Source organism: Myotis nattereri (genome assembly GCF_964212035.1).
Source record: "Myotis nattereri genome assembly, chromosome: 14".
NCBI lineage: Eukaryota > Metazoa > Chordata > Mammalia > Chiroptera > Vespertilionidae > Myotis > Myotis nattereri.
The window spans coordinates 52693605-52706209 of NC_138089.1; the positions used below are offsets into that span (position 1 = coordinate 52693605).

At 42.9% G+C, this 12605-nt stretch overlaps 1 protein-coding gene across 6 annotated transcripts in view; it reads left to right on the forward strand.

The window, feature by feature from the left end:
* The first annotated feature begins 31 nt into the window (after positions 1-31).
* ZDHHC3 (zDHHC palmitoyltransferase 3) overlaps positions 32-12605 on the forward strand; it is a 38143-nt gene continuing 25569 nt past the window's right edge. For 3 of the 6 annotated variants that reach the window (XM_081105483.1, XM_081105486.1, XM_081105488.1), the window contains exon 1: positions 32-253. The gene's annotated coding sequence lies outside the window, so the exon portion shown is untranslated. The remainder of the gene's footprint in view (positions 254-12605) is intronic. The other 3 variants (XM_081105484.1, XM_081105485.1, XM_081105487.1) reach the window with 2 other exon arrangements.

Genomic DNA, 12605 nt, shown 5'->3' on the forward strand with positions numbered 1-12605 from the left:
CCCGCTCGCGTCATCAACCTGCGCGGCTGCCGCCCCTGCAGGCGCCACCGCCGGAGCCGGGAGCTCCATGGGCTTCTCCTGTGCGCCTCCGGGTGTCTGGCCGAGTCCAGGGAGGCGCGGCGCCTCGTGCCCGGGAGCCATCGCTGCGGCCCGAGGCCGGGTCCCAGGTCGCGGACTGCAGGGGGTGGCGACGGCGGCTGCGGCGGGAGCCTCGCTAGGGGCCTGGGACTGGGGAACTGCCTCCGACTTCACGGTCAGTTGGGAGGCGGAACTGGGGTTGGGTGGAAACGCCGGGGTGCGGCGAGGGCGCGGGCCGGGACAGAGCCGGTGGGCTCCGTGGGAGAGGCGCGCGGCGCAGTGTGCTCGGGGCTGGAGGTGAAGGAGCAGGTCGTGTGCGTGTGAAGTAGCCGGTCATGTGCTAGAGAGACAGAGACAGACAGACAGACACCCCGAGTGAGGGAGCGGACTTCGTGATCGGCCCGGGGGGCCGTCTCCCCGCCCTCCCCTACCCCCCTGGCCCTGCATTTCCCTGGTCCCTGTGGAGGTTGAAAAGAGGCGGCGATGAAGCCCGCTTTAGGTTCCTGGTGGGTAGGGTCCGGGCCAGGAGTGAGCCCCGAGGCGTCCGCACTCCACCCCGGGGATTCTGCTCTCCCCTCCTCCGCTCTCGCTCTCTCGGGCTGACCTGCCGCTGACCCAGGACTTTGCCGGATCCCCTTGTCCCGGGCGGAGGAGAGCCTTGGTCACCGGCGCTGGCGAGCGGCGCAGTGCCCAGGCGTCCCCGGCGCTTCCCAGCGGTGGCTGGCTGGGAGCCCTGACTTGATGGGGCGATTCTGGGAGCTGTGGACAGCCGCTTAGAGGTGTGTGCTGGGAGTGGGGGGAAACAGCCCAGGCGATGGCCGTATAGGACCATGGGCCTTGGATATCCAGAAAGGATACCTGCAAGGTGAATACGGGCTCACTGAAGGAGCCCATTAAGGCGGGGCAAACGGGGTATGGTACAGAATTTAAAGGAGCCATGTGGATAAATGCAGGAAAGTTAACCAAAGGAAGCAAAGAGGGTATCTGGTAACTTTTCCAAATGCATCCCCTCTTTTTAAAAATCTTCACTGGAGGACATGCCTAGAGAGAGGAAGAGGGTGAGGGAGGGGAAGGGGGAGAGGGAAACGTCTGTGTGAGAGAGAAACATCCATCCCATGCCCTCCGCATGCTCCCTGAGCAGGGATCCCAGGCACTTGCGCTGACCAGTAATAGATGCAGGTGCGTAGACGACGCCCAACCAACCCAACTGGGTCCAAATGTCCCATTTTTTTTTCAAGAATCTTCTTGTTTTCAAAACAAGATGGCTTGATCATCCAAAAAAATGGTTGGTGTTTTGCAGACGGTATCTTCAGTACAGTTTCACAGATCTTAACTATTGCGAGCTTACTATGGATGGGCTTGGGGCCAGCTTTGGAACCCTAAGACAAGTGAAACACAACTTCTGCGCAGACACCCTCCTCAGGCAGAAGGGGAGGCTCCAGGGCCAATGTAACCGCAGAACATGGTGGTTAAGAGCTACGATGGTGGCGCTAATGAGCACAGTGGGATAGAGAGGTGGGTCAGAGGAAGGTACAGAAAGAAAATACCCTCCCAATTTGTTAAGCACTAAACTGCTGATTCCCCAAAATACAGAGATGATCACTTCTTAGTAGACTAGACATTAGTTGTTTCTTATGTCTCTACATAGGTCTCTACAGGGAAGATAGCTTGCAGGGGAGGACTTTGCCCTCCAGGGAAACTGGAAAAGGTGAAGCTGGAAGGGTTTCCTTACAAATGAAAACAGGCACCCCACCTGTTGTGGCACATAGATGCCTTTGTGTGTGGTTGGACGCCTGGATTCCATGCGAGGAACTCTGGGATGAGATAACGAGAGACTGCTGGCATTAAAAGGGGTGTTTTGTGCTAGAGGTTGCTCAGAAAGGGGAGACCCTGGATCTGGAATCTTAGTAGCTAGGATATTTAAGAGGACTGGAGATTTAAAAAGTGGAAGCAAATGGACAGATCAGAAAAGATACAGAAAGAAAAGTCTGAGTTTGGATACCATGGAATCATCTCTATATAAAAATCTTTAAAAATATAGAACATCTCTGAATTGTTTCCCTGACAACTGACTAAAAGTTCCTTGATGGAGAAGGGTTGGCAGTATGTGCTAAATAATATTATGAATGATGTCAGACATGTTAGGCTAAGTAGGTGAGAGGTGGAAACAGTAGAATGTTCATTCTAAATTCTGTACTAAAACAATGACACCTTCCCTGATTGTTCTACTTCAGTGTCACCAGGACATTTTCATCCCATCCCATTTGTTGTGATAAAGCATTAGACATTTTAAAACATATCTATATGTATATGTATATTTTATTGATTTCAGAGAGGAAGGGAGAGGGGGAGAGAGAGAGAAACATCAATGATGAGAATCATTGATCAACTGCCTCCTGCACGGCCCCTACTGGGGATGGAGCCCGTTACCCAGGCATGTGCCCTTGATCAGAATCGAATCTGGGACCCTTCAGTCTGCAGGCCAACGCTCTATCCACTGAGCCAGACCAGCTAGGGCAAGCATTAGACATTTTAAAAACCCATAAATTCAGAGTTCTTTTTTGGTTTATTGAAGCAATTTAAAGAATTTATGTTAGCCAGAAAATCAAGAAGCCAGGGATAGCACATTCTATTAAAACAGCTAATTTTCCCATCACTGTCAGATTCTTTGGGGAGCATACTGTTTTGTAGGTCTGTCTATTCTAAATCTCTGTGCTCTATTAATTCTGTTTAACACAAACTTGCCTAGTGATTATTATATGCCAAGAACTGTTTTAAAACACTTTATAAAGATTATCTGATTCAGTTCTCACAATAGTTCTATGAGACAGCTACAGTTATCTCTGTTTTACAGATTGGGAAACTGAGGTGCAGAGAGGGTAATTGTCTAGACCAGCGGTCGCCAACCTTTTGGACCTGATCCTCGGACCACCAGTTGGCCGACTGCTGGTCTAGACCAAGGTAGTAAGTGGCAGAGCCAGGATTTGAGACCAGATAATCTGGCTCCCATACTTGTACACCTAACCATCCGTTTGGGCAGTCTCTCCCCAGGCCCCATTGCATTCACTGGAGTATTTGCTGAAGGATGCCTATGTTGGTAATGGAATTGGTAACTGCCCTATAAGCTGTAGTTTGTTTTAATGTTAAAAGCAAGGAGTCTGTTCAAACATAAACTCCCATCTCTTAAATTTTTTTTTTTTTTTTTTTAGAGGAACATAGAATGTGGTGCTAATGAGAAATTCCTGTCTGACACCTTTTAGATGAGGTTACTCACCTTTTCCCTCATCTAAAAGGCTGAGTAGAGCTTAACCCAAAGGAGCTGAGGAGGGCACTCAGGAGCAGCGCGGGCCAGGGGGTCTGGTACGGAGGATTGAGATAGGCATGGAGACCCAATTCCAACCATGTGCTTTACACCCAGAATGACTCCTAGAAGCTCTTCAGACAAGCAGGAAGTAGTTGTTTGCATGCTCATGAGTAGTGTGCTCAGGGCCTGAAGAGGTAAACTGAAAACATGCCCCCCCAAAAGAAGTTCAGAACTTGTAGCTGGAGAGCCCAGGCACTTGAACTAGTGCATGAACAAGACAATAAAATAAAATGTTCAGTTGAGACTCGTGGTAATTAGACAAGAGGCCAGCCTATAATAAGGTGCTAATTGTGCTGGCCAGGTATCAAGGGCAAGAGGTAAAGACCTACTGCTAGCCACCAGCTGGCAACAAAGACCTAGCCGTGGTTCATTAACGCAGTAAAGGCCGGGGACAGAAGAGCTTCGGGGCAGAGTCCGTGGTGCTGAAGTTGCGGAAAGCTCCTATAAGCCCAGCAGAGGAACAAACATTTTATTCCCAGGTGTAAAAGAGGTAGCCAAATTTTAGGTCTTTTTCCTTTGCATTTTCACAGTTAGCCTAGCACCCCAGAAAAGCAGAAGTGTGAGCTACTGTTTTCTCTGTAGATCTGTTTCCTTTAAGTGCTTTGCATTTGTTATGCCTGTATTTTGTCTTAAAGAATATTCAATATAAGTAACCTGTCGTAATCTAGCCAGCAGGTCTGTGTCTGTCTTGCTGTTCTGGAAATTATAGCTTACGATCACACTGATAGAAAAATTGATAGGAATACATGGATAAAACTTACTCTCGTTTAGAGGAAGGGTCTTCACAAGTATGCTTCATTTTGAGAGGGTGGCCCTGCATTAGGGCATATGTGTGAAAAGGGGGTCACATATGGTGATTAGCAAATCTGGAACTATCTAAACACATACACACCCGGATCGCCATAGAAAGTCACAGAATCTGAAGCAGAACTAGGGGAGTGATGTGAGGATAATGACCTGTTGGGAGGGAAAAAAAGAGTCTACTTACATACTCCCTCTAGTTACTTCTTGTTTTTACGTTTTTAATCCTTGCCTTCCTCTTTGGAAGCAGATTTCCAGAGACACATGGCCAGGTCTTCTGGCGGTGAAGGTGCAGTGAGCTGTGAAGGTGAGAAGGCTCCATTTGCATGCCCCACCTAATAGTCATTCATCCAGGAAAACCACGTCTTTTCATAGTTTTCTCCAAACTGCAAACTTCCTCGTATGTAGAGACTTGGCGATTGAACTCTGGACTTTCTTGGTACCTGAGACATGAATATCTCCTCTGCAGGGTCCATAGGGATGGAACATCTTTGGATGGAATCGATTTTTCACGTTGGTAAAATGAGCCTAGTGGGACAAGTCCAGTCCCGTTGCAATAAGTTTTAACTTTGCTATGTACAAAGTATACATTTCTAAGCCAAGAAATAGTAGCAGGGAATCTAGAAAGGCAGGTTGGTTGGGAAGATAAGGATCTATGGTGGCAAGACGATTGGGCATCCACTCCAATGATGTGTACTTTGCCACTAACTAGTTCTGTGACTTAGAGCAAGTCAGTTAACCTCTCTAAGCCTCATATTACCCTCAAATGCATTTCTCACTAGGTTGTAAAACTTAGAACAGATCCTAGATATGCAAATATTTAAACATTGAAAAATGGTCATGTTGGATTTTAAGGCTTCTCTTTTGCCACTTTGTAAATGTGATGTATCTTGATAGTGCTTTTCTACTCTGACAAAAAAATAAATGAATGTACAAAAGGAAATGGTATATTTCATTGAAAAAACTGAAAATGTTCAGAAAAATTGCTAACACTTATAGATGGTTTTTTAAAAAATAAAATGATGGGGAAAGGAATTTACGGGATGCTTTTGATAAAAATATAAAAATCCAAGAAATTAACAAAGGAAATATTGAATTTTTCCAGAGAAGAGAGGAATCAGAATCTCAGACCTAAGAAGGAACCCAAGCAGTCAGCTCAGTCTTCTTGCCTGTTTTATAGATGAGGAAGCTGAGGCCCAGGGAGGGTAGCTGTCTTGCCCAAAAGCATGACGTTAATGACTGATAGGACTGGGAGTAGAATTTTGGCCTCTTGACTCCACACTTTCTTCATTGTGTTTGGCATAACCTCCCAGAAGAACTCATAGAATTTACTCTCTTAACAACTTTCCTATGTATCAAACAGCAGTGTTAGCTATAGTCACTATAGCGAACTATAGGGATATGATGTTGTATGTTACATTCCTACTTATTTAGCTTATAACTGGAAGTTTGTACCTTTTGACCATCTTCCTCCAGTTTCCCCTCCTACTCTCCACCTCTGGTAACCACAAGTCTCTTTTTCTATGTTTTGTGAGTGTGTGTTTTTGATTCCACATGTAAGTGAGATCGTACAATATTTGTCTTTCTCTGTCTGACTTATTTCAGCATAATGCCTTCAAGTTCCATTCATATTGTTGCAAATAGGATTTCATTTTTTATAGCTGAGTAATATTCCTGTGTGTGTGTGTGTGTGTGTGTTTAATCCCCTAACTTCTTTATCCATTGATCCATCAGTACACAAGTTGTTTCATGCTGCTATGAACATGGAGGTGCAGATATCTTTTCAAGTTAGTGTTATCACTTCCCTTGGATATCTTCTTGGAAGTAAAAATGCTGTACAATATGGTATTTCTATTTTTAATTTTTTGAGGATCTTCCATACTGTTTTCCATAGTAGCTCTACCAATTTATAATCCCACCAGCAGTGTATGAGGGTTCACTTTTCTCTGCATCCACACCAACATTTGTTATTTCTTTTGATGATGGCCATTCTATGAGACATGAGGTGATAACTCATTACTAGAGGCCTGGTGTGTGTAAATTCATGCACTTGGGGGGAGGTCCCTCAGCCCGGCCTGCACCCTCTTGCAGGTGGACCCCTCAGGGGATGTCCACCTATCGGCTTAGGCCTGCTTCCTGGGGGCTTGGGCCTAAGCTGGCAGTCAGACATCCCTTGGCAGCCCAGGAACCCTTGGGGGGATGTCCGACTAATAGCATAACCGCCGCTGCGCTGGCCAGCCATAAGCCGACTTCTGGCTGAGCGGCACTCCCCCTGTGGAAGCTCACTGACCAATGGGGCAGCTCCTGCGTTGAGTGTCTGCCCCCTGGTGGTCAGTGCACATCATAGTGACCAATCGTTATGGTCAATTTGCATATTACACTTTTATTATATAGGATGGTTTTAATTTGCATTTCCCTAATGACTAGTGATGTTGAGGATCTTTTTATGTACCTATTGGCCTTTTATATGTCTTTGGAGAAATGTCTGTTAAGGTCCTTTGCCCATTTTTTAATTGGTTTGTTTGTTTGTTTTGCTGCTGAGTTATATGAGTTCTTTATATATTTTGGATATTAACCCCTTATTAGATATGGTTTACAAATAGTTTTTCCCATTCTATAGGTTGTCTTTCTCTTTGTTGATGGTTTCTTTTGCTGTGCAGATTCTTTTTAGTTTGATGTCCTTATTTTTCATTTTGTTTCTTGTGATTTAAGTGTCATATCCAAAAAGTAATTACTAAGATTCATGTCAAGGAGCTTTATTCCTATGTTTTCTTCTAGCAGTTCTCATGGTTTTAGGTCTTACATTTAAGTCTTTAATTCATTTTGAGTTAATTCTTATGAGTGGTGTAAGATATGGGTCCAGTTTCATTCTTTTACATGTGAATATCCAATTGGCCCAGCACCATTTATTGAAAAGACAGTCTTTTCTCCATTGAGTATTTTTGGCTCCCTTGTCAAATAATAGTCAACCAAATATGCTTGGGTTTATTTCTGGGCTTTTAATTTTGTTCCATTGATGTACTTGTCTGATTTTATGCCAGTACCATACTGTATTGATGACCATAGCTTTAAAGTATAGCTTGAAATCAGAAGTGTGATGCCTCCTACTTTATTCTCCTTTCTCAGGATTTCTTTGGCTATTTGGGGTCTTTTGTGGTTTTATGTAAATATTAGGAATGGTTTTTTATTTACTCCTGTAAAAAATGCCATTGGAATCTTGATAGGGATTGCATTGAATCTATTGAAGGCTTTTGGTAGTATTGACATTTTAACTATTAATTCTTCCAATCTATGAACATGGGATACCTTCCCATATTTCTGTCTTCTTCTATTTTTTTCATCAATGTCTTGTAGTTTTCAGAGTAGAGGTCTTTCAACTCCGTAGTTAAATTTATTCCTTTTTTTTTGTTTTTGACACTATTGTAAGTGGGATCAATTTCTTAATATCTTTTTCAGAAAATTTGTTACTGTATAAAAATGCTACTGATTTTTATATGTTAACTGTGTATACTGCAACTTTATTGATTTTTTTAATAGATCTAACATTTTTTTTGGCTGAGTCTTTAGGATTTTCGATATAGAAAATTATGTCATTTGTGAAGAGACAATTTTACCTTTTCCTTTCCAGTTCAGATACTTTTTTTTTTTTCTCCTTGATTGCTCTAGCTAGGCCTTCCAGTACTAGTTGATTAGGAGTAATGAGAGTGGTCACCCTTGTCTTTGGTCCTGATCTTAGAGGAAAACCCTTCAATCTTTTGCCACTGAGTATATTAGCTGTGGGCTTGTAATATATGGTTTTTATTGTGTTGCAATCTGTTCCTTCTGTGCCTGATTTGTTAATTTTTTTTTTTAAATCATGAATGGATGTTGAATTTTGTCAAATACTTTTTCTGCATCTATTGAGGTGGTCATCTGATTCTTTTCTTGTTCACATTGATTGGTTTGTATATGTTGAACCATCCTTGCACCCCAAGGATAAATCCCAATTGGTCATGGTGTAAGATCCTTTTAATATGTTCTGAATTCGATTTGCTAGTATTTATAGAGAATTTTGCTCTATTATTTATCAGGGATATTCGCCTGTGGTTTTCTTTTCTGGTAGTGTTCTTTTCTGGTTTTGGTATCAAGATAATGTAGGCTTTGTAAAATGAGTTTGGGAATGTTCCCTCCTCTTTAATGTTTTGGAAGAGTTTGAGAAGGATTGGTTTTAATTCTTTAAATATTTGCTAAAATTCACCAGTGAAGCCATCTGGCCCTGGGCTTTTGGGAGAGGTTTTTTATTACTGACTCAGTCTCCTTACTTTAATTGATCTATTCAGATTTTCTATTTCTTCTAGGTTGTCCAATTTGTTGGCATATAGTTTGTTCATACCAACCTCTTATGACCTTTTGAATTTCTGTTGTATTCATTGTAATGTCTCCTTTTTCCTTTATAATTTTGTTGCTCTGGGTCCTTTCTCTTTTTTCTTTGATAATCTGGCTAAGGGTTTGTCAATTTTGTTTATCTATTATTTTTATTCTCTATTTATTTCTGCTCTAGTCTATTATTTCTTCTAAGTTTGGTCTCAGTTGTTTTTTCCCCCCTAGTTCCTTAAGGCATAGAGTTAGGTTGTTTATTTGTGATCATCATCTCCTCCTCCTCCTCCTCCTCTCACTCCTTCTCCTCCTCCTCCTTTTTAATCCCACAAATTCTAGTATATTGTGTTTCCATTTTAGTTGGTCTCAAGAAACTTTTTTTATTTCCTGTTAAATTTCTTCTTTGATCAATTGGTGGTTCAAATAGAATCCCTTTGCAAAACCTGGTATAGTTACAATAACTGTTCTCTCACTCTCTTTTCTAGGTCTTTTTTTCAGATCCCTCCAAGCACTTTTGCTTTTTGTCCCTAAAAAAAAGACCAAGCTTTTTCTTGGGTGATGTCACAGTGGCTGCATGCCTGCACATGGCACCATGTGGTGTTGGGTGCTATTTTTAACATCCTTAGGTGGGAACCTTTGCTGGTTGGTCTCTGTCTAGCATGCGTGGGCTTTCTCTCAGAAAAAGCAGTGTGCTAGATCAGCAGAAGCAGATTTTAGGGACTCAAGCTTAGGGTGACCCCTGGCTAAAGCATTACAGCCCTCCTACTTCCTAAGTTAAATCATGGTAAGTCTTCTAAATGTTGGCTGGTGTTCAGCCAGGCTCGCACCTTAGAGCACAAAATGTGTAACTTACAAAGGGTTCCTATACTGAGAGTATCACATTCATTGACAAATATTAATTGGGTAGCTAGGTCAGTAATATATATTACCTTTATAAAAATTCTCCTGCTGGGCTGCAGGCTCCCTGGAAGGAGGAGGTAATGCAGGCAATGGCAGTAGAAGCAGCTAGTAGATACCATTCATTAGAACTAGAGAGGACGTTAGCAACCTTTCTAACATTTTATAACATCAATTAACTCTAACTTCTTTTATTTTTTTAGGGGGGGGGGGCGGCGCGGGAGAGGAAAATCGGTTGCCTTCCATTCCTGCCCCAACCGGGGATCGAACCCACAACCTTTTGGTGTATGGAGCATCCAACCAGCTGAGGCACCCAGCCAGGGCTTGAGCTTCATTTTTTTTCCCCTCTGTAGAACAGGCTGGACCAGAGTTTGGAAGAGGTCAGCTAGCCTAGTGGAAATACGATCCATGAAAGAGGCAGCTGACAGAGTAATATGACTCATGAGGAAGAGTGCTCTTTATTTTTTTAAGAATGGGCATTATAGGTTCCCAGGAGCTGGTGGGAGGAGAGTCTGCTTAGAGTCCATTTCTTGGGTTTTTAAAAAAAGAATCACAGCTTGGAGATCTAGGCCTTCCTGCTCTCTTTAGAGATGAAGACAAAGCTAAGTTGAAGTGACTTCTCCTCAGGTCCATCAAATGCCTGAGAGGCATAGGAAGTAGAACTCCTGTTTCCTGCTTGGCCATTCCTCCTCTCCTCTTTGTGAGGGGGTTGGGGTAGGGGGGAGAAGCCCTGTGCTATGCTCAAAATGTGGTCTATGGTGACAAGCAGAGCTGCTTTTGAATTCTGGCTTTACCACTCCCTTGCTTTGTATGACCTTGAGAACATTAACCAAAACCTCTGCACCTCACTCTAAATCTATACAGTGGATAATAAAAGCTACTGTGCTATTGAAAGAATTAAAACAAGCTGCTTTATGAGTCTGCAGTCATAATAGCCATTCAGTTAATGTTGGGGTCCATCTCTACTCCTGCAGACAGCACTGCATGTTTTGTCTAAACTGATGTTTTAGACAAAAATCTCAAATAGACTTTGATTTTTCTCTTCTGTAAAACAAAAGAGTTTGACTGAAATGCACTAGATGGTCTTTGAGGTTCCTTCCCATTCAAAAGGTCTGACTCAGATAGTGATTGTTTTTCAACAGTTAATCTTATGTGTGGTCTTGTTTTAAAGTTGTCTCATTAATCTTTCTCATTGTTGCAACACAGATAGAGCACATTTATAAAAAGGGAAAGTAGAACGTGTTACCCAAATGAGCGGTAGTTTCTACAGACCCCCAATGTTTGTGTCACACATTGTATCATCCTGTATGTGGGTGTGTGTATTTTTTAATAGTTCTAGAAAGCCGGGAGGTGGTAAAGAAGCCAGTTGTAGTAAGTGTAGGAACTGTTAGCCTGGCCAAAACCAGACTTTGTTCTGAAATGAAAACCCCTTGTTAGGAGTCCCAGTGGGTACATGCACGGAGGCTTTTATAAGAAGGTGACCAGTTGTGAGTCAAAAAGGCAAATTTAACTTCCCACTTCCTGGTTCCCTCAATGACCTTTAATGTATATAGAGTTTGGTTTGGGGGTGCAATAGTTTACTTTTTAAAATTTTTGGTGGAGGGTAAGTATGACAGACAGGAGGCAGGAGGGAGGAACAATGCAAGCTCACTGGTGAAGCCAGAGCACTGCCTGTCTGGGCACCTTCCTTGGCTGGCAGATTTAATGCAGAAGATAAGGCGCCTTTCCTTTGGACCACACCCTTTGAAAAACGCTTAGTGACTCATTCTATATTAGGAGGCATCTCAAACTGAATTCATGGTTCATTCTTTGTTTTTCTGAGAATCACCTAAAATGGGTATAAAATGTGTAGTTCTTTGGGAGTCTTACAACAAATTAAGATAATTTTAGCCCAAATAAATTAATTTCTTGATCAAATTTGTTTTTAAAGCCCATCTATTCATCTTTGAAGTTGTGCAGCTGGCCTGTGAACACTGATACTTTAGTCAATTCCTTGAATATGGAAGAAGATTTTAAAGAGGCAAATACCATATTCTTTTTTTTTTTTTAATATATTTTATTGATTTTTTACAGAGAGGAAGGGAGAGAGACAGAGAGTTAGAAACATCGATGAGCGAGAAACATCGATCAGCTGCCTCCTGCACATCTCCCACTGGGGATGTGCCCGCAACCCAGGAACATGCCCTTGACCGGAATCGAACCTGGGACCCTCCAGTCCGCAGGCCGACGCTCTATCCACTGAGCCAAACCGGTTTCGGCAAATACCATATTCTTAAGACTATAGGATTTAAACCACAGGTTATGGATGTACTCCTTAGGATGAATTTCAAGGGAGAATTACGGTAGAAATGGCAGAAAAGATGCTGCCTTCTTTCAGTGGGCCTGTTAAGTTAAGTGATTATTTACTGAGTTAACTAGTAAAAATTAGTTTAGGTGCGAAGCCCATGTTTGGGGCAAGTTCAAGAGGATACCAGACCAGCCTCCTTGACAGCAATCTAACACGATACTAAATGTATTAAAATGTTAACTATTCATTTATGTTTTTGAGTGTTTGGATTATCCTATTCTCTAAGCCAAAGGAAAATAATTACACCTGATTTTTAGTTTATGAAGCCAATCTGTGTGTAAATATTTCATATAGCTACCCCACCAGCACCTCCACTCTGCCTCCCAGGTCTACTCACTCCATGGCCTTTGTCTAGAAACCTATGTGTTAGGATTATTGTGGGGTGTGTCTGTCTGATTCACATATCCATTTATTCAAATACTGATTTGAGCATACACTCATGCCAGATACCAGGCTACAAAGCTAAACAAATGGGACTTGCAAGTTAGCAGGGAAAAAGCAAGTAAGACTGGTCTTACCAGATTGGGAGCTGGGAGAGGACTGGGAGAGGACTGAGCAGGGCAGCACACACATTGCTGTCCTCCTCACCCCCTGGGTGTGAGCCCCCTACACAATTCCTTGCATGTAGTGGCTGCTTCATGAATGTCTTTTTGAGTCAGAGGGAATTGAGTGACAGGCATGTTAGAGAGCCACCAGGGCAAGGGAATGGGACGAAGGCGCTGGGAGGGGACTGGCGAGGGCTGCCCCCTGAGGGTAGGAGAG